Source organism: Hyla sarda, chromosome 9 (genome assembly GCF_029499605.1).
Source record: "Hyla sarda isolate aHylSar1 chromosome 9, aHylSar1.hap1, whole genome shotgun sequence".
Taxonomy (NCBI): Eukaryota; Metazoa; Chordata; class Amphibia; order Anura; family Hylidae; genus Hyla; species Hyla sarda.
The window spans coordinates 87,382,413-87,409,823 of record NC_079197.1 but is presented as its reverse complement, the minus strand read 5'-3'; the positions used below and the strand labels follow the sequence as shown (position 1 = coordinate 87,409,823).

Sequence of the window (27,411 nt, the reverse complement as noted above, 5' to 3'; positions counted from 1 at the left end):
ATTTTTTTGTAATTGAATTTTCAGGCTTAGTAGTGGAAGGCGTCTTGTAGACATAATTTATTACTAGGCCGGGGCTTAGCGTTAGCCCCCCAAAAAAGCAAGTGCTAACCACCAATTATTACCCCGGTACCCACCGCCACAGGGGTTCCAGGAAGAGCTGGTACCAACACGGCCGGAGCGTCAAAAATGGCGCTCCTGGGCCTAGGCCGTAACAGGCTAGCATTATTTAGGCTGGGGAGGGCCAGAAACAATGGTCCTCGCCCACCCTGGTAACGTCAGGCTGTTGCTGCTTGGTTGGTATCTGGCTGATACTGAAAAAATTAGGGAACCACACACTTTTTTTATTTATAAAAAAAAAATATACGCATAGGGTTCCCCCTATTTTCAGTATCAGCCAGATACCAACCAAGCAGCAACAGCCTGACGTTACCAGGGTGGGCGAGGACCATTGTTACTTATCCTCCCCAGCCTACATAACACCAGCCTGTTACCGCCTAGGCCCAGGAATGCCATTTTTGACACTCCGGGCCTGTTGGTACCGGCTCTTCCCCGTGGCGGTGGTTACCAGGGTAATAATTGGGGGTTAGCGCTAGCTGATTTTTGGGCTAAGGCTAAGCCCTGGCTTAGTAATGGATTCCGTCTATAAGACGGCTTCCACTACTAACCCTGAACATTCAATTATAAAAAACAAGACACATTGGAAAAAAAAAATTATATAAAAAAAAAACACTCCCCCACAGCCCTCGTTAACCATTTTATTGAATAAAAAAAAAAAAAAAAAAAAAAAATTGCTGGTCATCGTCGCAGTCCCCTGAATCTGATGTAGTCCTCCGCATTCACGTATCTGAAATGAAGAGAAAAACAAGAAATATGGGTTAGTACTTTTTTTTTTGCTCTCCCCTGGGAAGAGCGCACATAATGCATAAACAGGGAGCCTCCAATTGTTGCTAAACTACAACTCCCATCATGGGGGCTGTAGTTAACCAACAGCTGGAGTCTCCTTGTTTGGGAACACACTGCCAGAAAGGCTCTGTTCCCATTATGCAAAATGCATAATGTGAACAGAGATCTGTCTCTCTTCCCTTGGACTACTACTCCTATCATGGGACAGAGTCTGTCCCATGATGGGAGTAGTTGTAGTACAGCAGCGCTGCTGAGGGATGGCACTTGCACATCCCCGGCTGTGGGACTTTTAGGACTACTACTCCCATCATGGACAGACTCTGCCCATGATGGGAGTTGTAGTCCAGTGGCTGAGGTGCAGATCGCACCGGGTCATTCTACAGAGACAGCCAGCGGTACATGTAGCCACATCATACTGCCCGCCGACTTGTATATACAGCTGTCATAATTCATAATCCCGGCCGGGAGAGGGGAGCTCTGATTGGTCAATAACTATTCTCCAATCAGAGCTCCCGTGGTCCGGCGGCGATTATGAATTATGTGTATATAGGAGCCATCGGGGAGCACGATGTAGACGCATGTAAGGCCATTAATTTAGTTAATAAATGCGGATTGCATCAGATCTCCAGAGAATGATCTGATGCGATCCGCATTTAAGTTAAAAAGCCGGTGTTACATGAAGGTACACTGCGCTCCTATATACACTGACATAATTCATAATCTCCACCGGAACATGGGAGCTCTAATTGGAGAATAGTTATAGACCCCGGTGGCGGGGATAATGAATTATTGCAGTGTATATACAAGTCTGCGGGCAGTGCATTGTAGATGCTATACCACCGGCTTGTTATATTAATAAATGCGGATCGCAGCGGGTCTCTGCAGAATGACCCGGTGCGATCTGCCCCTCAGCCCCTGGACTATAACTCCCATCATGGGCAGAGTCTGTCCATGATGTGAGTAGTAGTCCTAAAAGTCCAGCAGCCGGGGGATGTGCTAGTGCCATCCCTCAGCAGCGCTGCGGTACTACAACTACTGCCATCATGGGACAGACTCTATCCCATGATGGAAGTTGTAGTCCAGGGGCTGAGGTACAGATCGCACCGGGTCATTCTGCAGAGACCCGCTGCGATCCGCATGTAAGTTAACAAGCCGGGAGGTACATGCGTCTACATCGCGCTGCCCGCGGCTTCTATATACACTGACATAATTCATAATCCCCGCCGGGAGATTGGTCAATAGATCTGCACCTCAGCCCCTGGACTACAACTCCCATCATAGACAGTTTATGATGGGAGTAGTAGTCCTAAAAGTCTTACAGCCGGGGGATGTGCAAGTGCCATCCCTCAGCAGCGCTGCGGTACTACAACTACTCCCATCATGGGACAGACTCTAGTAGTCCCAGCGGTACATGCGGCTACACTGCGCTGCCGCGGGCTCCTATATACAGTTCTTACAATTCATAATCCCCGCCGGGAGAGGGGAGCTTTGATTAGTGGATAGCTATTGACCAATCAGAGCTCCCGTGTTCCGGCCGGGGGGATTATGAATTATGACAGTGTATACAGGAGCCGGTGGCAGCGCGGTGTAGCCGCATGTACTGCCAGCTTGTATAGTTAATAAATGCAGATCACAGTGGGTCGCTGGATAATGACCTGCTGCGATCTGCACCTCAGCCCCAGGACTACAACTCCCATCATGGGCAGAGTCCATGATGGGAGTTGCAGTCCTTACTGTGTGAAAATAGACACTTTGGTACGTGTCCTCCGAGGTGGTGTATATTTGCGCAAAAAAATGAGACTTGCATTCTTTCTGTGCGTCCAAAAAAAAAAAGTCAGTAATTAGATGTCTACAGGAAAAATGGCTCTACAGTACACCCGAAGGGTGACCTCTTTAGAAAAAGTTCCACCAAAAAAGATGCACAAAAAGAACGCAGAAAACATCATTGCGCAAGATTTTGCGCAAGAAAATACACTTAAAATTACTCTATATAGATTGATGAATTCCCCCCTTTGTGTGTATTGGAACTAAACCAAAAAAGGGAGGAAAAAAAGCTAATTGGACATAATGTCACACCAAACTCCAAAAATGGGCTGGACAAAATTATTGCCACCCATTCAAAATTGTGGAAAAATAAGTTACTCACCGGGGGCAAGTAACAAGTGTGGGCAATATAAAAATCACACTTGAAAGCATATAAAAAAAAAAGGAGAAAAGTTCACGTAGTCTTTGAGTTGTGTGTACCACACTAAGCATGAACAACAAAAAGAGGAGAAGAGAACTGTCTGAGGACTTGAGAACCAAAATTGTGGAAAAATATCAACAATCTCAAGGTCCTGCAGGCTCAGGGAGCATCAGTGTTTACGCAAACTATCCGTCGATGGCAGGAGACCCAGGAGGACCCCACTGCTGACACAGAGACATAAAAAAGCAAGACTACATTTTGCCAAAAATTTACTTGAGTAAGCCAAAATCCTTCTGGGAAAACGTCTTGTGGGCAGATGAGAGCAAGATAGAGCTTTTTGGTAAAGCACATCATTCTACTGTTTACCAAAAACAGAATGAGACCTACACAGTACCTACAGTGAAATATGGTGGAGGTTCAATGATGTTTTGGGGTTGTTTTGCTGCCTCTGGCACTGGATGCCTTGAATGTGTGCAAGGAATCATGAAATCTGAGGATTACCAACGGATTTTGGGTCGCACTGTACAGCCCAGTGTCAGAAAGCTGGGTTTGCGTCCGAGATCTTGGGTGTTCCAGCAGGACAATGACCCCAAACATACATCAAAAAGCACCCAGAAATGGATGGCAACAAAGCGCTGGAGAGTTCTGAAGTGGCCAGCAATGAGTCCAGATCTAAATCCCATTGAACACCTGTGGAGAGATCTTAAAATTGCTGTTGGGAAAAGGCACCTTTCCAATAAGAGAGACCTGGAGCAGTTTGCAAAGGAAGAGTGGTCCAACATTCCGGCTGAGAGGTGTAAGAAGCTTATTGATGGTTATAGGAAGCAACTGATTTCAGTAATTTTTTTTTCCAAAGGGTGAGCAACCAAATATTAAGATAAGGTGCCAATCATTTTGTCCAGACCATTTTTGGAGTTTGGTGTGACATTATGTCCAATTAGCTTTTTCCCCCCCCCCCCTCCTTTTTTTGGTTTAGTTCCAATACACACAAAGGAAATAAACATGTGTATAGCAAAACATGTGTTACTGCAATCCTTTTCTGTGAGAAATACAAAGTTTTCTTGAATATTTCAGGGGTGCCAACATTTACAGCCATGACTGTATATGCACACAAAGTGAAACCAATAAAAACAAACTACAGACCACAGCAGGGAACTGAATGGTATGCGACAGGGTATCTCAGCCTGAGGATGTGATACTGTGTTTTGCCAGATCTGGCTTATTACACATCAGGCTGAGATACCACAGATCTGGAGACAGTCAGTCACTCTATTTTGAAGACTTATAACTTTTTCATTTTTCCGTATAAGCGGCGGTATGACGACTAATTTTTGCGCCGTGATGTGTACTTTTTATTGATACCACATTTGCATATATGAAACTTTGAATACATTTTTTTGGAATATTATGTGACAAAAAAGCAGCAATTTTGGACTTTTTTATTTCAAATATATATATATTTTTTTAACATTTACGCTGTTCACCGTACAGGATCAATAACAACAGTACATATATTTATGTGGGGACATTTACGCATGCTGCGATACCAAATATGTTTATACATTTTTTTTTTTTTTTACACTTTGAGGGTAAAATGGAAAAAAGGGATGATTTGCATTTTTATTGGGGGAGGGGATTTTTCACTGTAAAAGTCCTCATAGGGGACTATTTATAGCAATCACTTGATTGCTAAAACTGTTCAGTGCTATGCATAGCTAGGGCATAGCACTGATCAGTATTATTGCCAATCTTCTGCTCTGGTCTGCTCGATCTCAGACCAGAGCAGAAGACCCCTGGAGACACTGAGGCAGGTGAGGAGACCTCTGTCCGTCATTATGGATGATCGTATCCCCCCAGCAGCGCCACGGGCAATCCGATCATCCATTTTACCGAATGCACTTCCGCAGATACCGTGATCTGTATTGATCATGGCATCTGAGGGGTTAAAGGCGCACATCTGCTGCATATGACACGAGCACCACTTTAGTGCTCGTGGTCATGCACAGGGAGTAAATGTACGTCCTGGTGTGTTAAGTACCAGGGCACCAGGACGTACATGTACATCTGGTGTCTTTAAGGGGTTAATGCCCCCTTACCCATCCAGAGCATGCTTGGGCATCTTAGACCTAGCAGAGGTCTGCAGACTCCAAACGAAGATGCCCAAGCACATTCCAGATGGTCGAGCAGTCCTATGAACCATCCATTTATTTCACAGGACACCATAAGATTTGATGGTTGAACTAGACTGTGCAGCATATTGCAAACTTTAACCCTGCCCACTGGCAAAAGTCATGTAATATGGTTTTTGCTGCAATTGTTTCCCTCACAGGGGCAGCTGAATGAATATTTAACCCACTGATGATTATGAGAAACTAATGAGGTCTCATGAGATAAGAATAGAGCCTTTGATGCAAAATACTTATCCTATGTACTAAGTCATTGATCTTGGATATTTATAGCAGTATATCACAATAATTAGCACATCATATTGATAAGGTACACTATTTGTGCATAGGTATTGCTATTATATTTGGTCCAACCATTTGATCAGATTTTGTTGAAGGGGAATTTTTGTTTTATTTCTATGATTTTATGTATATTTTAGTATATGTATTAGTATTGCACTTTCTTTTAGATACCAATCTTTTATCTTAAAAGGATAGTCCCAACATCAAAAGCTATCCTCGATAAGGGATAACAAGCTGCTTGGTGCTGGGCTTGGCAATGTTTACAAGTCCCAAAGAAAAACGGAGATCTGGCCATACACGTGCCTTCTATTCATTTAGGGACAATTTTCCTATGTCCTCCGTATAAGTGGGAGTCCCTGCAAGTCCACACCATTATCTTGTTATTCATTAGGCTGTAGATAGGGGAAAAGGGTATTTGACAGAAAATGCACTTACAGGGTTCCAGATGGTAAAATCTGATCATTAAGGAATATCTTCCATTCTAAAAAAAATTGGGAAATGTCCTAACAACATGCGTGTTCAGATCTCTGCCTTCCCCCGCCTGTGTCATGCTCATAGAATTACATGGCCAGTTTGTCTCGATCGTGTGACACGGAGCCAGGAGAGATTGCGTGAACTTCTCCTGGCTTGTTCTGAACACTAGGGAGGAGATTTATCAAAACCTGTCCAGAGGAAAAGTTGCCCAGTTGCCCATAGCAACCAATCAGATCGCTTCTTTCAGTTTTAACAAGGCCTCTTAAAAATGAAAGAAGAAATCTGATTGGTTGCTATGGGCAACTTCTCCTTTGCACAGGTTTTGATAAATCTCCCCCTACGACATTTCAAGTTATTCATAACAACAGTGGACATTTAAGCAATGCTTACCCCACATGATTGAAACAATGTTTCACACTAGTTTCTGGTGTCTTGAATGCATGTTCCTCAATGCCTTAGGAGAAAATCTGTTTATATGGATTACTGAAAACAATATTTCTATCACAAATCCATATAAATCAGGTCTCAGACTACATATTCAACATTCATGAAGATGTGGAATACAGGTTCAGCAACATTAAGTGTAATGATTGGCTCAGCCCACATAATGATGGTTCCCTTGCATGTACATGACAGACATGCTCATTCAGGTATTAAATGTTACACATGACAGAACAAAGAACTAGTTCTGATGGTACATTAATCTTTATATTTACGTAAAAGGCTTAACAAATGATGCCATCCAAGGACGTCCAAACTGTACAATTTACATAATATGTAACTAATCAGTGACAGTCACACCCTTTACTCTGTATGTATTTGAAGCACCTTTGGCAAAAAAAAAAACAGCCTCCAGTCTTCTTGAGTATGATGCCCCAAGGTTTGTACACCTAAATTCTCAAGCGCTGGCTGGTTGGATGGGGCAGTCAGTGGACAGCCATTTTCAGGGCTCTTTAGGCTAGGTTTCCACTAGGGCTGCACTATATGGGAAAAATGTGCGATTATGGGCCTAAATATTGCGATTTCAATACACGATGCGATATAAGTAAATGGTAAAGTCCCCCAATTTTATGTCCAATCCCCTCCACTTTACATCAATCCACATATTTTATGCCCACCGCCCATTTCACATCTCCCCGTCACATTCTCTGCCCATATCACATCTTCCCCCATGGCACATTCCCCCCCCCCCCCCTCTCCCCCCGTCACATTCTAGAGTGTTTGCAGACGAAAAAGACCTTTCCCCATCAGCCAATCACTGGCTTGACACGTGACCCTGCTGCGGCCAGTGATTGGCTGAAAAGGAAAAGGTCCTACTGCTTTTTTTCTCCCTGTGCCCTTTTACTTAGCTCAGTGTTTTTCTACCAGGGTGCCTCTAGCTGTTGTGAAACCCTGGGCATGCTGGGAGTTGTAGTTTTGCAACAACTGGAGGCACCCTGGTATGGAAAAACTGACTGTTCGTATTTAAATTTGTTTTTTACCTACTCTGGCCGGACCCTGCTTGCAGCAGCACACGGGAGCCGTCCCGAACAGATAATCGCAAGTTTTCCCGGGGGGCCGTATTGCTATATCGCAAAAAATGTGAATCAATACATATATTTATTTGGGATGTCCATTTTCCTTATAAGCAGAGAGTTTCAAAGTAAAATAAAATTCAAAATTTTCATCAAATTTGGGAATTTTTCTGCAAGAAATTATGCAAGTATTGCCAAAAATTTACCACTAAAATAAAGTAGAATATGTCACGAAAAAACAATCTCTGAATCAGAATGAAAAGTAAAAGCATCCCAGAGTTATTAATGCATAAAGTGAAAGTGGTCAGATTTGCAAAAAAAATGCTCTGGTCCGTAAATGGGCACTGTCAGATACAAAAACTTTTGATATGTTGTAAAGCATGTATAACCAAATAGGTTTTGCAATTGCTTTCATTAGAAAATTTTCAGCATTTCATACTGAAAAAGCCAGTCCAACAACTCCCCCCCCCCCCCCTGCCTTCTTGGACACATACTAGTCCTGCTGTGTCCATGCGTCATCACCTATGTCATGGACACACTTCCTTGATTGACAGCTGTGAGCACAGGGCTCACAGCTGGAGGGAAAATCCTCCCACTGTCAGCTTGTGTCCCACTACTGTCAATGAGGACAAGCTGGGAGTTGTAGTTTTGCTAATGCTAGGGGAGATGTGAGCAGACAGTATACTGAGGGAGGGGGTGGAGACCTGCACAGTGAGGCCACACCCCCTCCCTTTGAGAGTAATTCAGACTAGTACGCTTTAAGGTGAAAATGGGCTTGGTCCTTAAGGGGTTAAAAATGGGAAAGGGGAGGGGGTGATTCAATTTTATTAGGGGAGAGGAGGGGTTAAATCATCTTTATTAACTTTTTTTTTTCACTTTTTCTTGCAATGTTATACCCCCCCATAGGCGATCGGACAATGAGGAGGCAGGTAAGGGACCCTCCTTGTGCGTCATAGCTGATCGGGACACCGTGGTTTCACCTCGGTGGTCACAATCAGCCCCACTGAGCAGCCAGCAAACTTTCACTTTGGAGGCGGTGATCAACTTTGATCGCCGCATCTAAAGAGTTAATGCCGGACATCTGCCTGAACGGCGATGTCCGGCGTTAGCCACGGGTCCTGGCTGCTGATAGCAGCCGGGACCATGCGGGTATGATGCAAGCTCAGCTCCTGAGCTCGCTTCATAAACCTGCCGTGCCGCAACGCCATTTATAAACAAGGCGTTAATAACTCACGCGCCAATACCAAATACATTTATTTTTATTATGTTTACATGTTCTTTGTATGAAAAATGGGAAAAGGGGGAGTGATGTTTTTTTTTTTTTTTACTTTTATTAAACTTTTTTTTTTTTATACACTTTATTAGTCCATTGGGAGACTATAAAAAGGAATTATTAGATTCCTCACACTGATTAATCAAGTTTTACATTAAAGGGGTTGTGTGCTGTCCGGTCTTTCGGAGCTCCGCCCGCAGCGTCCGGAAGTTCATTACTCCGAACGCTGTGTGCGGGCTTCCGTGTTCGCGGCCGCCCCCTCGACACGCCTGCCCCCTCAACCAAAGTCTATGGGAACGGGGCGTGACAGCGGTCACGAGGGGGCGGCCGCGAACACGGAAGCCCGCACACAGAGTTCGGAGTAATGAACTTCCGGACGCTGCGAGCGGAGCTCCGAAAGGCAGGGCAGCGCACAACCCCTTTAATCTGTGTGATATGTGCTAATGTGTTTGAGCCTGCTCCAGGCAGGCTCACTCAAATGCAGATCCACGGCAGCATGGAGGAAAAAGTAAGCTCTGGCTCTGCACTCAGGGAGATCTACCCCACTAGACCACAAAGGATGGTAAAAGTCCCTTTAGATGCCACTTTGACAGCAGCAGTCAGCTGGGGGTTTGCCGAGTACGGAGCGTGCTCCATACACCTTGAGTGCCACTGGGTCATTGGTCCGACTCTGCTTGTCACGAAGCAGGGCTAAATGTCAGAGAAATTCAACTGCCCGGCACCCAGAACTGCATGTCCCGGGCGTCGAGCGATAGGATTTCCACATCTCTGTGCAGCAGCAAATCTGCAGAAAAAAATACGCACACATGACCTTACCCCAAGGGTACGTTCAGACAAGCGGATTTACAGCGCGTTTTTCTGAAGGACCTCTGTATGCTGCTTTTACGATGTGCGAGTGGCCGCACATTGCGGCAGCTCTCGGCCTAGCTTATAGAGCAGGGGGAGCAGCCGTGATGTGTGCAAGTACACCGCGCCGCGCATGCACATTGTTTCAGTGTGTCTGCATGTAGCGGTGTATTGCTGCTCAGAGCAGGCACATGTAAAGGCAGCATACAGAGGTCCTTCAGCGGCGGATCTGCAGCATAAAATACGCTGTAAATACGCTCGTCTGAACGTACCCTTATATGTTATTTTGTATTGAACATTTTCTCATTTAAAAAAAAAAACAAAAACACAAAAAAAACTGAACAACAACAAGCCTGAGGGATAAATAGATATCTGAATCCACTACTAGTAATATATCTCCTACAACAAGAAAACTTGGTATTAACATGTGTACCGTGTAGAAAAAGCTGCCACCTTAGCTCCAGTGCAGAAGTGACTCATCTGTCAGGTAGTAAGTACTATGGAAGCATAGGGATGACTCACTGCATTATCTGCATGCTGTGAGATTTCTCCTATGTGTGGGGTGCTGGGGAACTACTTGCTGCTCTTTAGTACCAATGACAAAGAAGATGCTCAGCAAGAAAATGGCTAAGCAGTAACTAACAACCCTAAAGGCAAGAGAAAGCTGTTTTCACACCTAGGTCAAAAAGCCATTACCACAGAAAATTGGAAATTGGTCATGGAATGTGACATTTATTTTTATGTGCTTAAAAAGGAGATCATCATAGAAAAAAAAATACAAAATGCCCGGGTTGCAAGAATATAAAACAAAGCGGAATCACCTGCCTTGGCTCTCCCAGTGTCCTGGTATCTCGTTCTGTTCCCCCTGTGGTCAGCCATACACTGCCTATCGTAGCCTAGGCAGGGGAGTCTTCTTTATTGTTTTATTATTTTTCAGCCCGGGTATTTTATTTTTTAGGCGAGACTTCTATGGTACCTCTAACTGTGCTTTAAGCTGCAGCCCATGTCCAAAAATATTGGGGCCACTTTTGACCCTGTGGCTTGCTTGCTAATCGAAAATCTTCATGTGCATTCCCCTGACAACGGAGCACCAGCAGAACATGCAGGCGCTAGGACCGCTCGGAAATGCCCGTCTCATAGATGGCAATGCATTTCTGTGCAGAGTCTGCAGAAATATACTATCAAATATACCCTTATTAGGGAAGGCAATTACCAGCAAACAATACAAGTGCCAACCAGGCACAATTATGCCAAATATCCCCTAATAAAACGTAACTTTTATTGTGCGTTTCAAATAACGTGAGTTAAAAAAGACCTATATTGTCAGGGATGTGGAAATCCTATCGCCCGACCCCCGGGACATGTAGTTCCAGGTGCCGGGCAGGTGAATTTTTCATAGATTTAGCCCTGTATTGGGCAAGCAGGGACAGACCGACTTCCCCCTTATTTTTATTTAAAGCCGGCGTGAGGCGCAGGAGCGGATGCAGACTTGTGTGGAATGCAAGTCTGCACCTCATCTGATTTCAGTAGCTGGGGCCGCTGCGCAGAGCGTTTCGGTGATACAGGCCTGTTGTTGCTGGGAGCAGGTTTGCAGACGTGTGCTACGCAGGCACGCACAAGTCTGCTCTTCGCCCCTGGCGTGCCGGCCGGCCTTTAGTGTGTGTGTGAAAAAAGAGTTCATGCGGCCTAGCTGCAAGCGGTTGAGTGCCGGGACTACAGTTCTGCTGTCCACTCATGGCCGGCTCAGGTGAGGAGGCCGAGCATGCAGGCGGTGGCAAGGGTGGTTATATATATATATATATATATATATATATATATATATATATATATATATGGCGTGAGTGTATGTAATGTATGATGTGGGGTAGGCAGCAGCGGGTGTATGTATGATGTGTGTATATGTATGGTGTATGTAATGTATGATGTGGGGTGGGCAGCGGCGGGTGTATGTATGTGTGCATATGTATGGTGTGATGTGTGTATGATGTCTGTGTGATGTGTATATCTAATGTATGATGTGGGGGGGGGGGGGCGGCGGCGGGTGTGTATGTATGTATGATGTATGTATGTAATGTATGATATGGGGCATTGGCCAGTGTATGTATGTATGTTTTGTACAGGGGCGGACTGACACGTTGAGCACTAGGGCAGTGCCCAAGGGCCCGTGTCACCGGGGGGCCCGTGCCCAAGGGTGTTGCTGCTGCCAGTTGTGCTCATTTTTTTTCATTTATTTTTAGTGGCTTCTGGCCACCCGCACTTAATTGCACCACCAGAATGCCACCCCCTTCATACTCACCCGCCGACCAAGAGCCCCACGGATGCACACAAACACGCCCGAACCAAAACTACAACTTCCGGCATGTTGCACCATAACCTAAACTGTAGAACTATAAAGTGCAACATGCTGGGAGTTGTAGTTTTGGTTCGGGTCAGCTGCAGAGCCATAGGCTGCATCAGGGCATGCTGTGAGTTGTAGTTACTAACTGTAATTCCCTGTATTCCTTGACACAGCCTATGGCTCTGCAGCTGAAACAAACCAAAACTACAACTCCCAGCATGTTACACAATAACCTAAACTGTACTACTATACAGTGCAACACCCACACAACCATAGGCTGCATCAGGGCATGCTGGGAGTTGTAGTTATCTAGTAACTAAATGCAACTTCCAGCATTTTCTGACATAAATTAGAGTACCGTATTTTTCGCCATATAAGACGCTCCGGCATATAAGACGCACCCGATTTTAAAGGAGGAAAATCTAGAAAAAAAAAATAAGATTCTGAGCCAAATATTGTAGTTCCCCCACAATGGTAGGCAGCTTCCCCCCCCCCCCCCCCCCCCACACACACACACACAATGGTTGGCAGTATAGTTCCTCCACAATAGTTGGCAGTATAGTTCCCCCACAATAGTTGGCAGTATAGTTCCCCCACAATGGTAGGCAGCTTCCCCCCCCCCCCCCCCCCACAGACATTCAGCTTCCAGCCATATACAGTGTATGGCTGGAGGCTGTATGTCTGTGTGCTGCCCCCACAATGTTCTGGTCACCGCTCCTCTGGCCCGGTGTCACAATCTTCTGCTATGGCCTATGGACCATAGCAGTAGGTGCCGGGACCGGAGGAGCGGTGACCGGAACACTGAAGATTACGTGCCGCCGGTCACTCACCAGGCCCCGGCCAGCGCTCGTCTTCCTCCGGTCCTCCTGCGCCTCTATGGTTGTATGCACGGGACATCACTGAGGTCCTGTGCGTACAACCATAGAGAGGCGGAGGATCGCAGGAAGACCGCAGGAGGATCGGAGGACGCGGCGCATCGGCGGGGAATGGTTAGTGACCAGCGGACATCCTTATGTCCCGAAAAGATTTTTCGGGACACAGGGATGTACGGCATAGGAAAACCTATGATTATCTGCCCGGGCCGGCTCCTGTGTGCGGCAGCAGGTGGGGACCGGCCAGAGCAGGTAAAAAACGAATTCATGTATACTAAAAACCAGGGTGCCTCCAGCTGTTGTGAAACTACAACTACCAGCATGCCCGGACAGCCTTTGCCGGTCCGGGCATGCTGGGAGTTGTAGTTTCACAACAGCTGAAGGCACCCTGGTTTTTAGTATACAGTTATTAGTAATTCACTTGCCCGGCGCCCGGAACTGTATGTTCCAGGCGTAGGGCAATAAACATAGCCGGTGTGAGGTGAAAAATTCACCGGCGGTCATGAGGCTGCTGCTACCCGCGTGGAGCGGGTAGTCAGCGCTGTACCGCACCGCCGCAGCCTCTGTACTTACCGCTGACTTCCCGTTCTCGCCCGCAGCAGCCTCGGGCGTATATTCACCGTATAAGACACACCAACTGCCCCCCCCCCCCCCCCCCCCCCGTTTTGGGGAAGAAAAAATGCGTAAATAAAATGCAAAAATACGGTAAATAAAATGCAACACATAAACTGGAGAATCAGAACACACCCCCAGTAACACAGCGTTGTTCAGTGTTTTCCAATCAAAAGACTCCTATGAAGTCCCTACGAAGACTAAAAAATAGTGATTAAAATATTTTTAATAGTGCGTATATATGTGAATCATCCCCTTTCCTAATAAGTTTCCAATTTTCTTTAAATAAAAATAATGTACAAAAATAAACATAAGTGGTATAGCTGCCTGTGGAAATGTCCAGGCTATTAAAATATGTTAATTAAACAGTACGGTGAATGGTGTAAATGTAAAATAATAGTCCAAAATTGCTCATTTTTGGTCACTTCATATGAGAATTTTTTTTTTTTATAAGGTGATCAAAAAGTTACCCCTGAACATAAATGGTTACAATAAAAACTACAGATCACGGCACATAAGATTGCCCTCATACATCCCTGTATATGGAAAAATTGGAGTTATAGGGGTCAGATGGAGAGGCGTAAAAGGAGCTTCCTCCTTCATAATCACATCCACCAATAGTATATCTCACCTGAGAGCAAATCATATCCCTTGTTGATATATACTAATCCACATACACGTTACTAAAGATTGCTGAGACACGTAATCCAGTAGGGGAAATTGTTTCCAGTTCATGGTTGTTTTGCTTCCTGTCCTCCGCGCATGAACGCAGACTTTTCATTCAGCCGAAGCTGTTAATCTCTTAGCGCATGCGTCGGCACTTTGTCTCAGCGCCGGGATTGTAGATATTACCGCGCACGTGTAAACACTTAAGCTCAGATTTATCAAACTGTGTGATAGAAAAAGTGGAGAGATTTTTCCCACAGCAGCCAATCACAGCTCAGCTTTCACTTTACCTCAGCTTCTTAGCTGAGCTGTGATTGGTTGTTCTGGGAAAGTCATCCCACTTTTTCTCTCACACAGTTTGATAAATCTGGGCCTTAGTCTCTATACGGGATTGTAAGTATCATGGCGCATATGTGGACACTTAGGGAATCAGCTTACTTGTCTCATTACTGACTCCAGGTCAGTATATCAGTATGCATCAATCAACGTTGGCTTCTTCCTATAGAGATTAGACGTATGAAGGAGTAATAAAAATATAAACCAATAAAATATATACTTTAATACTCCTTCATAAATCTAATGTCTATAGGAAGTAGCCAATGATGATTGAATGATGCATACTGATATACTGACCTACTTACAATCGACTGCCATTAGAAGTAGTAAGGATTCATGCTGGAAATATTTGTATTTAAACCCATCTAGGTTCTTTTATTAGGTTATAATTTAAATATTTATAACTTTTCTTTTTATCATTGCATATATACTAACCTGTGGTCCTTCAGCCTTATATGGAGAGTAGAGATGAGCGAACTTACAGTGATTCGATTAATCACAAACTTCTCGGCTCGGCAGTTGCTGACTTTATCCTGCATGCTCCGGTGCTCCGGTGGCTGGAAAAGGTGGATACAGTCCTAGGAAAGAGTCTCCAGCCCACCGGAGCACCTGAGAGCTGAACTCATTTATGCAGGATAAAGTCAGCAACTGCCAAGCCGAGAAGTTTGTGACAAATATATATATAATATTTATTGATTGATTGTAAATGGTTTGATGCTCTTGGTGGTCAGGAAATACCCAGTAGTAAGGATTCATACTGGAAATAATTGTATTTAAACCTATCTAGGTTCTTTTATTAGGCTATAATTTAAATATTTATACTTTTTTTTTAAATCATTGCATATATACTACCTGTGGTCCTTCAGCCTTATATGGAGAGGGATCTTATATCTATTGTTCCATATATATATATATATATATATATATATATATATATATATAGCACAATAGATATAAGATCCCTCTCCATTAGAGATGAGTGAACTTCCAGTAATTCGATATATATCTCCAAATACATATAAGTGGAGAACCAACCAATATATAACATTTAGATATCAAAATTATTAATGAGACCGATCCACAGGTCCTCGCCTCATCTCTCCAAATGGAGTTGGAGTGGAGTGTGCAATGGATAGAAATGTCTATTCTTTCTGCGGACACTGGAACTTGAATTTCCATGCCAGATGCTTCTGATGCGGAAATTCTGCTATCTGCTGCTGCGGAATCTCTGTATGGAATTCCACACAGAAATTCTGTCATGTGAACATGGCCTAAAGGGAAAGGATGTCCATATGTGAGTGCTTCTCGAAAACAGCGCAGCTCTGCTTCTACCCCCTGAAATTAAGAGAATGAGAAATAGCTGTGCACAATGAAAGGGATTCACAGGGGCTCAATAGCAGCAGTGAGATTTCTAGACACCACTATGGAGAGTTAAAGCAGAACTATGGCGGTTACATTAAGTAAATATGCGATGGATGTATTAAACAAATGCCTATGGCAGTGTTTCCCAACCAGGGTTCCTCCAGCTGTTGCAAAACTACAAATCCCAGCATGGCTGGACAGCCGAAGGCTATCCAGCCATGCTGGGAGTTGTAGTTTTGCAACAGCTGGAGGCACCCTGTTTAGGAAACACTGACCTAAGGGCTTGTTCACACTGCGGACTATGAGACAATGCACATCCACACTGTGGAACTCTGCTGGCTGAATGTCTGCAGTGTGAACGAGCCCTAACAGTGGCTATAGCACCTGCTGATTTTGACTTCTCATTGTCAAGTCAAATGGAAAAATCTGCAATAAATCTGTAGAGGGCTCGACAACAGTTGACATGCAGCGGATTTAGAATCCATACTGCAGGTCATGTGTAATTGTACCCTCATGGGGGTGGGGGGAGAGAGATCAAAATCTGTATGGAGTAAAAGTAGTTCCTCAGTAGTTCAACTGCACCACTCTTCCTCTACACTTTTGATAAGTCTTCCCTATAATGCTTATCTGTCAGCTTTGTAGGGATGTAGGCTCTTTACACAGCAGTTTTCCCATACATTCTAATGCATAGTCCATGAAAAAAAAGCTGCCTTCAATTAATTTTGGTGAAAATCCACACTGTAGTTTATCCAGTGAGAAATTTTACACCACAGATTTGGGTAGAGAAGAGGAGAAAAAGAGTGGGGCGCTCCCTGTGTGGTATTTTGTGGAAAAGCAAAAAAAGGAAATACCCGTCACCAACACCTATGGTAACGTACTGACCTTGAGTCGATAGTACACAATGGTGGTGGGAAGGAAAATGCGACAGTCTGCTGCTCTCACCCCTTATTATTCCGTCTTTCCAAGGAGGATGGACAGACATGCAAAGTAGGAGGAGTAAAAATGGGGGGGTATGTGTAGAGCGCTACTGTCAGATGGCGAAGGTTGGAGTCAAGAAACGGTATGAGCTAGCACTTATGCAGGACTAACTTTTATTGAAAAAAGAAGTCAAGACAGTAAAAACAGGACAACGCGTTTCGGCGCTCGCTGGCGCCTTCCTCAGGTCCACAATTATAAATATGTGCAGTCCTAGCCGGAGTTCCTGCAGGCGGGCTCGTGTCGCCCGCAGGAACTCCGGCTAGGACTGCACATATTTATAATTGTGGACCTGAGGAAGGCGCCAGCGAGCGCCGAAACGCGTTGTCCTGTTTTTACTGTCTTGACTTCTTTTTTCAATAAAAGTTAGTCCTGCATAAGTGCTGGCTCATACCGTTTCTTGACTCCAACCTTCGCCATCTGACAGTAGCGCTCTCCACATACCCCCCATTTTTACTCCTCCTACTTTACACCACAGATTTGAAACTTGTGCCATGGAAAAAAAAAGTGACATGATCTTCTGCATGGGTCTCAAACTGGTGGCCCTGTAAGCCTGCGGCTGTCGGGCATGCCAGGAGTTTAAGTTCTGCAACATCTGGAGGGCCTCCAGTTTGAGACCCCTAATCTACAGATGTCAATCTGCAGATGTGCCCGCAAATTCTGCCATGGATTCTCTTGATAATCAGCATTTCTATCGGAAATATCAGGCTTACCTCTTAAAGCTAGTCTATTTTTCTTTCTCTTCTGTCTCTGTCTGATAAGGAAAACAAAGTTGTGTGGAAAGCTTTCTGTTTCACATTCTTTTCTTTTTTTATTTCAGTTAGCCATTGAAAGGTACTGTGATCTGCAATAAGGTACTGTGATCTGCAATAAGGTACTGTGATCTGCAATAAGGTACTGTGATGACTGCAATAAGCATATTTGCTGAAATAATCATAACAATACAGCCTATCAGTCATCATCCATTTTCTCTCAAGCTGCGTGACCTTCCAGGAATTATTGAGTTAATTGTCTTATCCTGGGTCTCAAGACTGTGCAGCTTATTGCTGCTTTCTCCTCCTGTCTGCTTCCTCCTCTTCCCTGCCACCCACATAAGTTGTAAGAGGACAAGAATCTGTGACTTAGCACAATTGGGTTACATATGCCGTGAGCGTGACTGTGATTCAGTCTCCAGTGCAGAGATGCTCGTATTATTAGTGTTAAGGGCAAGATGGGCGCACAGATAGTGGGGGTGGTGGGTAGTTTGTTTTTACAGGGAAAAACCTATTAAACATCAATGCACAAACACAGGCCATGTTCACACTGCAGTATTTGGTCAGAATCAAAAACACAAGTGTCAATCGTCCTATCATAGTTTTTCTTGATGTAGGATAAACCCCTAGGTTTTGGCTGACAAATACTTACACACAATACTGTTATTCTAGGTTGAGACTCATGTGGTGTTCCTTTTTCACCAATCATAGACAATAAATTCATGGAGTTAGAGTCGGCACACCAAAACAGAGTGAGATGCAAGGGTTGATCTTTATTTCTCCATGTTGCAACAGAAAAGAGTCTGGCCAAGATTTACCAATCTGTCTGAGAACAGGAACTATCACACAGCAGCCAATCACAGCTCAGCTTTCATTTTACCATCCCTCATTAAGATCGGTTGTTATGGGAAAACCAGTTTGTGTCCAATAATTCACTTAGGCTAGGTTCACATTACATTTTGGCCATATGGGGGACCTGATCCGGCTGGGGGGGGGCTTAATGGGAAAGTCGGGCGCTCCTGTATCCCAACCAGACCTGGCCCACATCTCATTCATTTGTGAGTCACTATCGGACTCAGGTCAGCTCTAATGAGATGATATGGATGATTTCCCATCCCCAGCCGGATCCGGTCCCCGTATGGCCAGAATGTAATGTGAACCTAGCCTTAGTAGTCCTTCATATAGAACAACATTTCAGGTTGTCACCCTTTCTTAGGTTCTGGGCTCATAGTGGAGAATTTATCATCTGTGCCTGGCGGAGAATGATAAAAAAATTTGCCTAATTTTTGCACAAGCACTCACTGTGTAAAAAAACTGAAGAACATTTTTCACAATCTCTGCTGCACTTGCTGAAATGGCAGGGCTTGCAGCAGAGGGGCAAAGATTACCACTGAGGGGGTGATTTATCAAAACCTTTCCAGGAGGACAAGTTGCTGAGTTGCCCATAGCAACCAATCAGATCGCTTCTTTCATTTTTCAGGGGACCGTTCAAGAATTAAAGAAGTGATCTGATTGGTTGATTTGGGCAACTCAGTAACATTTCCTCCTGACAGGTTTTGATAAATCTCCCCGTGAGAGGGCATGGTCACCCCTGCACACTAAATTTACTACAGTTTAGCCTTTTATATCCAGTATGCATGCACATTGGTGAAGATATGCTGGAAATCCTGAGAGGCACAGTTGTATCCTCCTGGTGGCACAGACCTGTAACTGCATTCGATGAAAACGCGCAGACCAGTCATACGCTGTACTGCCATGTCATCTGCAGGCCTGCTCTAACACCAGGATAACATTGGATTTGAAGTAAAGTGACCCTTTATTATGATGTGTGAGAAGAACTGGGGAGATTTTGCCCATAACAACCAATCACAACTCAGCTTTCCTATCTTAAAGAACTCTGGTAAAGTAAAAGCTGAGGTGTGATTGGTTGCTGTGGGGAAAACCGCACCAGTTTCTCTCATTCTGATATTAGGACCAGTAGCTTTTCAATAACAACATGTAAAAAAATTAAAGATAAGTACTTGCTTCTCATTCAGGTTTGGTATGCCAACTCTGGGAATTTACTGATGCAACATACGGCTACGTTTAAATGGCCAAAAATGGCCACTGCTTAAGTGTATTTTCCATGTAATAATAACTGATTATTGTCAAGATACGCCCTCAATAACTGATTGTTGGTGGGGGGGGGCAGCTACAGGGCACCCTTGCTGATCATCTGTTCCGAGGCTGCCATGGCTGGATCTAGGCTGGCAAAGGTTAATTCTAACTATGGCTATTGTGGAATCTAAAAAAAAAAGGAAATAAACATCTATAACATCTATTCACCTCCGTTCAGAGTCCATTGTTTTGTTTTTTGGGGCTGAATGGACCTTGAAGGTGTTGTAGCATAACTGACACTGCCGGGTCTCAACAGATCCAATTGATTTGAATGGGCTCCTTCGGGTTCCCAGTATTTTAAACTACTTCTAATACACTTTTTTTTCTCTGCTCAACTCCCATCCTTCCAAAAGGACTGGCCAACAGCGCTTACTTTACCAGAGCACAGCGGCCATGTGAACGTGCCCTTATAAGAATGGTTTTAGACAACTCACTATAGACTCAGGGCCTGGTTGGACCACAAGTTTTAGGACCTGAACTAAAGGCATAATAAATCCTTTTGGTGCCTTTAGTACAGGTCATAAGAGCCACCAGTGGGACTTGTATGAAACAGGCCTTTACTGGTATCAAAACCTGACTGCTGGAGAACTGCCAAGAGGCCAAAGGTAAATAGAAATTGGTCAAATACAACAATGATAATTCCAATAGTTCTATAAAGTAAGCAGTAAAGGGGTACACAGAAGACAGGGAAAGGATAGTCAGTGACTGATTAAAGGGGTTGTCCATTAAAAACTGTTTTTGTAAAGACACGGCCAGTACAAAACTGTACTTACCTCTTACTTCCACAGTAGCCTCTAGTTTTGTTGCTTCAGGGCTCCGTCGTGCTCTATGTCCTGGTGATGGAGCCCAGAACTTCACTGGCTGAGCAGAACACCTCTGCAGCTAGGGATTGGCTGAGAAGCAAAGTCTAGAACCGAACACAGCAACTGATTTCCGGTGAACTTCACTTCCTGGTACTGGGGTCCAATGCCTTATACTGACGCTCAGCCAATCACTGGCCGCAGTAGTGTCCCATCTCAGCAGCACTCTGATATATTGGGCCCTAGCATCAGATAGCAGAAGCAGCTATATCGGAGGCTACGGGGACTGATGGACTATTTTCGCCACAAAACCCCTTTAAAGCTAAATGGTATTCCAGGTCCTTTTGTGTGTTTATTGATGGCCTATTTTAATTTCCAGATCAAGGCCCCTACATATCCATTAAAAAGAGCAGGAAACAGACAGTGCTATACATTGTGTAGTGGCCATGCTTGGTTACTACAATTCAGTTCCTATTTAGTAACCCCTACCCAATGTCTGCTTTCATCTCTTTTTATTCTAAAGGTACCTCTGATAAGCAGCTGATCAGTGGGGGGCTTTAGTTGAACCCCCCCCCCCCCCCCAAAAAAAAAAAATCACACATTGATTGCCTATCCTGAGGTTAATTCATCATTAACCATCAATAACAAAAATAGTGGAAAACCCCATTAAATAGACAACCAGAAAGGGTATTTTAGAGGGGAGGAGAACAGAGACTCAATGATGGATGATGTCTCCAATGAAAGAACAATCATCACATGACTTCTTAAAAACACAGCCTCTTCAATACTACACAGAGTGGATGGGAAGTAAGCAGCATGTCCAAGAAATGGGGCAAATATACCTAGAACGTGACATTTCCCACCATGCACTATAATAGTCCACAAAACAGTCAGTGGGGTTTTTAAACAGCTGTTGTAGTTTTGCAACCCCCTGAAGAGAACAAGGTGGAAGACCACCATATCAAAGACAAAGCGGGCACCACAATCCGTTAACTAGTGTGCATCCAGCTATTGCAAAACTACAACACCCAGCATGCCCTGACAGCTGGGAGTTGTAGTTTTGCAACAGCTGGAGGCACCCTGGCTGGAAAACCCTGTGTTTGGGTGACATGTCAATGAAGGTGGCACCCAGACGGGAGTCATAGGGCAATGATCCCCACAGATGGCAGCCCTTGGCTCATCCTAGAGGTCAGGAGGAGAAGGGAGGGCAGCTCTGCCAGAAGTAGGGCTGAGCATGGCTATGGGCCGGGTGACCAGGAGCACACTGTAATATTAAGGGCCACCCTGCAGCAAGGACAGTGAGGGGGCCCCCCCAGGGGCAGTACAAGAGGCGTGCCCACCCTGCCACAGGGGGGCAGCACACGGGGCATTGGCAGCCAGCTGTGGGAGGGTCGCAGGAACAGGTGCCCATCACTTACCGCGGCCTTCCCAAGACGCTCTTCATCCCCAGGCTCGATGTAGACGGATGACAAGTACAGGGCGCCCAGCTGCCGCACATTACAGTGTCAGGATGCGACGCTGCGGTACAGGCTCCCTATCCTCCAGTGCAGTCACCTCCACCACCACAGGACGAGGCACGACAGAGGCCGGGGAGGCCGCAACCAAACCCCTGAGAGGTCGCTCGCCTAAACCGGCCTTCACCGAGGTCCGGGCCCAAGGCCCTGTAGCTCCCTCCCTTTTCGACCTCCACCTCCACTACACCGAGCAACCCGAGCCCGCGGCATCAGCTCCCCAGCGCTGCCTGGCTGCAGGTGCCCACACACCGCCCGCTCCAGGTCTCCTAGCAACCGCGGCCGGGCCTGCGAAATGTGAAGCGGAGCGACATCTATCGCGGGGAGGTGGAACTGCACCTGCTTCTGCCTCCTGTAGACTGTATGTCAGTGCTCTCCAAACTGTGGCCCTCCAGATGTTGCAAAACTACAACTCCCAGCATGCCCGGACAGCCAACGGCTGTCCGGGCATGGTGGGAGTTGTAGTTTTGCAACATCTGGAGGGCCACAGTTTGGAGACCACTGCTGTATGTACAGGGCGACGTATGGAATCCAGCTCTCTTGCTATATACAAGTCCTGCCTGAACTATATAGAAGGAGATTTATCATTCTTTTCAAATGTATGGCTTTTATATGTGACCTATTTATCAAATAGTCACATGACCTTGATAAATAAATCGCATGTAAGCAAAAACTTGGAAACCCGCTAACAAAATCATTTTTTTTAATGCAGAAAAGTTTTCCCTTATGTTAATAGCTGAAGTTCTTTATCAGTCCTGTGTGAATGTGTTTCTGAATGTGTGTGTAGGGTTGCCACCCAGCCAGTATTTTACCGGCACAGACGGCATGTTCTCATCACAAATACCAGCCATGCCAACGGCCGGTATTTTACATCGAGGGCCGCCCTGCGCCTGCCGGCAATTATGATTTTCCCCCTGCCGCTGCCAGCCACTGCGCAGAAGTCACCACTCACTGTCAATGCTAAGTGGCGGTGGTCGTAGCCCGACATTACCTCTGTAGGAAACGTGCGCCGCGGCCAATTTAAGTGAGCTGCGGTGGTGACCAATGACGTCCTCTTGCGCCGAGGGGCCGCAAAGGAGGACGTGACACGTTACTGAAGGAGCCCCCCTCTCCCCAGAAAGACGACGCCAACACACTGCTGTGAGAAGCTGCCTGCAGGGAAATGCAGTGCCAGCAGGGAAATGGGGGGGGGGGGTCTCTAAATGGTATTATAGTATGGTGTGGTGAGGAGTGGGACTGGGGACTGGACCGTAAGATTGAAGATAGTGTTGTGGTGGGGACGGGTTTAATCAATTAAAATTGCACGGGGGGGGGGGGTTAAATTGAACCCCCCTGATCCCCCTGTGCTATTTTAATTGACCCCCCTTCCCCAGAATCAGAGGAGGGGGGGGGGTGTAATTAAAATGGCACAGGGGGACCAGGGGTCAATTAAAATAGCAGGGGGGGGGTGTAAAATGGCACAGGAGGATCAGGGGTGCATCAGCAGTGAGGTGGCACTGTTGTCACAATCCGATTTCTGTGATTGTTTGGCAGGCCAACCATAATCAACTCATGCTGGGAGTTAACTATCCTGCCCCCTGAGTGGAGGGCAGAGTGGGTGCATGTCAGGATTAACTAATGTGTTACCTGTGGCATGTGGCTGCGTCTTCAGTGTCAAGGGCAGCAGCTGCTACATTCTTATCTGCTGTGTCAACATAATTTGTTGCAGCAGGATTCTGTCAATGGCAGCAGGAGGAGGTGAGGGCTGTGTGCTTCCTGCTGTTGCATATGTGCAACTCCATGCATACACACTCAAAGGGCATGCTGAGAGTTATAGTTATTCAACAGATGGAGGGCAACATTTTAAAATACTGGCATGCATTTTGGATGTCTGAGCATGCTTGGATTTGTAGTTAAGCGAGATCTATTGTGAAAAAGTTCCACTTGCTCTAGCATTACTACAACTCCCAGCATACCCACACAGCTAAATTGTACTCTTGTAATTACTGTTGTGTGCCTAAAGCTGTTGCATAAGTCAAAATCCAAGAATGCTGGCACAGTCGAAAGGCATGATGTGCGTTGAAGTTAATCAAAAGCTGGATGCACACAACTAGAACTACCAGCATGACCATTTTTTGAATGCTTGTAGTTCGAGTTATGCAAGAGCTAGTGGTACAACGTTACACTAACTCTGGCATTACTCAAACTCCCAGCATGCACAGACAGTTCAAGGGCATACTTGGAGTTATACCTTTTATTCCTACAGCTAACTCTGGCATAACTAAAACTCCCAGCATGCCATTTGTATTTAAGGGCATGATGGGAGTTCAGGTTAGACAACAGCTAAAGCACATGTATGGTTTACAGTAATTTTCCTGCACAGAGAAGTAGTAGAAAAAAAATATTTAAAAAATTACAAAAATAATGAATAATAGTAAAGTAGTAGAGCAAAATCAGATTAATAATAAATAATAGTAAAGTAGTAGAGCTAAATCAGATGTGGAAGAAACTTGTCACGTGAAACTTCTGTGAAACATGACCCTGTGTATGTACTGTAAGGCTACGTTCATATGGCCGTTGTCCCCCGTTCATATTTTTTCAGTTTTTGCCTCCTAAACAGACCATTCTAATAACAGATGCAAACTGATGCAAAAGAATGCCATTTAGTGGCATCCGTTTTCATCAGTTTTTCATCCGTTACTATCAGCCATCTGCAGACTCCCGCAGCCGGGACTACTACCACTCCCATCATGGAACAGACTCCTTTCCATGATGGTAGTAGTTCCCTGGCTGCTGGAGTCTGCAGGTGGCTGAGGAGGCTACATTAATGTTTCTACTACTACCCCCATCATGGAACAGAGTCTGTTCCATGTTGGGGGTAGTAGTACAGGGGATAAGGGACTTGATTGCACCAGGTCCTCACTTCTGAGGCCTGATGCGATCAGCAGTTATAAAGCAGGGGAAAGGACGGCATGCTCTGCTCCCCTGCGATGTATATACTACTGTGTAAACTTTCATTTTAAAATCCCCCATTGGGAGCCCTGAATGGCTCCCGGAAGGGTTTTTAAACTACTACTTTGTCCCGCAAATTTATGCCCCATGCATGTTTATAATAATTCATTGGCCCCAGTGTGCGTATAATAATTCATTGGCCCCAGTGTGCTTATAATAATTAATTGGCCTCAGTGTGCTTATTATAATTCATTGGCCCCAGTGTACTTATTATATATAATTCATTGGCCCCAGTGTACTTATTATAATTCATTGTCCCCAGTGTGCTTATTCCCCCTCCCGCTGCCTGCTCCTCATCTTCTTGGAGCAGGGCAGCAGCGGGACATGTCGGGAACTGGCGGTGGTTAATGAATGAATGAAGCCAACATGTCCCGCATGTAGGCTTCATTCATTCATTCGCCGCTGCCTCCCGTCACGTCCCCGCTGCCCTAGCGCAATCAGCGCACCGCCGGGACATAGCTCCCCCAGCGGTCCAGTATTGCCTAAAACAAGGCCAGGTCTGCACAATAGTTGGTAAATAGTGGCAGCCACAGTGATGAATGGAACCACACAAAATGTTTTTAAATAAAATGGAAAATTATTCTGGTCTCTTGTTACACTTAGAGAGAATGAGCCCAGTGAGGAGAAGTGTGCATAGAGTGGTGGTCAAGCATGGTCTAGTAATGTTAAAATGGCATTTATATGCGATTCGTACCACACATTGGTCCCAATTTACTAAGCGTGGAGTGTAGTTTTCTTTTTGAGTTTTTTTTTCCCAACAAACATTTTCCAATGGTATTTACAGTGGTCCCTCAACATACGATAATAATTGGCTCCAGGAGGACCATTGTATGTTGAAACCATCATATGTTGATTACATATGTCTATGGAAAACTGGTAATTGGTTCTGGAGCGTGGTCTGTAGTTTTTCTCAATTAAAAGTTTTATTGATTTTCAACATACATACAAACACATACGAAAATTATCGTAACATACAGCTCATGTAAGGCTCAATAAGTAACATATGCACAAAAAGACACAAGAAGTCTACTAAACAAAGTAATCTAAGGAAAAAATAAGACATTATAGGGAGGGGGGACTAGAGGAGAAATCATCATCATTAGGCACGTACATAGTTTAACCATGGTTCCCCTACGGTCAAAAATTTCTCATGGGACCTGTCCGACCTGCTTGACAACGCCTCAAACCTACACAGTTGGTGGACCTTAGCTAACCACTCTGAGATAGAGGGTGGTGAAGTAGTCAACCATTTTAGCGGAATCAGGGACTTGGCAGCAGCCAATAAGTGAGGAACAAGATGGTCTTTGTGTGGGCGAAAGCCCGTGGTGGTTCTTCCAAGGAGTACGACATCAATGGTCAGGGAAATAGGAGAAGCCACAATAGCATTTATTGTCGTTTCTAGATCTCTCCAGAATGTCTGAATGGCAGGGCAGGTCCACCAAATATGGGTGTGACTTCCCACCTGTGACCCACATCTCCAGCAGGAGTTGCTGGGCGTCAATAAATGGGCGTGGAGGAATTCAGGGGTTCTATACCACCTGGAGACTAATTTAAAGTGCGATTCTCTCAAGCAAATGTATCTCGAATAACCCTGTGAATGTTTAAGAATATAATCAACATCCGCTTCAGTGAAGCTGAGGTTCAGTTCCTTTTCCCAGGAAGCAATGTAACCCGGTCGCAAGGAGTTCTGTTACGCCGAGCGCTCCGGGAACCCGCTCCTCCCCGGAGCGCTCACAGCGTTTACCTGCTCGCAGCGTCCCGGTCAGACCCGCTGACCGGGAGCGCTGCGCTAGTGTCTCTGGCGCGGATGCGACCCGCGATGCGGGACGCACCCGGTCGCGGTTCGCGTCCCAGCCTAATTACCCGACCTGTTCCCCGTTTGTCCAGTCCCGGCACGCGCAGCCCCGCTCCCTAGGGCGCGCGCTGGCTCTCTGCGATTTAAAGGGCCAGTGCGCCGCTGATTGGCGCCTGACCCAATTAGTAACTTCACCTGTGCCTTAGCCTTTATTACCTCACTTCCCCTTCCCAGTATTGCCGGATCTTGTTGCCATTGTGCCAGTGAAAGCGTTTCTTGTATGTCCCAAGCTAGTGTTCCAGACCTCCTGCCGTTGCCCCTGACTACGATCCTTGCTGCCTGCCCTGACCTTCTGCTACGTCCGACCTTGCTCTTGCCTAATCCCTTGTACCGCGCCTATCTCAGCCGTCAGTTGGGGTTGAGTCGCTATCGGGTGGAACGACCTGGCGGTCACCTGCCGCAGCAAGTCCATCCCGCTTTGCGGCGGGCACTGGTGAATACCAGTAACCCCTTAGACTCCGTTCTCCTGGTACGGCCCACGTCATCACCCCACTGACACAGAGGATCCACCACCAGTATCC

The 27,411-nt window shown here is 45.5% G+C and overlaps 2 protein-coding genes across 4 annotated transcripts in view; one reads left to right on the top strand and one right to left on the bottom strand.

Annotated features, from left to right (window-relative positions):
• The window catches only part of ZC3H12B (zinc finger CCCH-type containing 12B), a 116,931-nt gene extending 94,586 nt beyond the window's left edge, over window positions 1–22,345 (bottom strand). Inside the window, exon 1 of one of the 2 annotated variants that reach the window (XM_056540852.1) lies at window positions 21,952–22,345. The gene's annotated coding sequence lies outside the window, so the exon portion shown is untranslated. Of the gene's footprint in view, window positions 1–14,116; window positions 14,365–21,951 lie in introns of those variants that run through there. The other variant, XM_056540855.1, reaches the window with a different exon arrangement.
• Window positions 17,660–27,411, top strand: part of ZC4H2 (zinc finger C4H2-type containing) — an 80,767-nt gene continuing 71,015 nt past the window's right edge. Inside the window, exon 1 of one of the 2 annotated variants that reach the window (XM_056540859.1) lies at window positions 17,660–17,678. The gene's annotated coding sequence lies outside the window, so the exon portion shown is untranslated. Of the gene's footprint in view, window positions 17,699–27,411 lie in introns of both variants that reach the window. The other variant, XM_056540858.1, reaches the window with a different exon arrangement.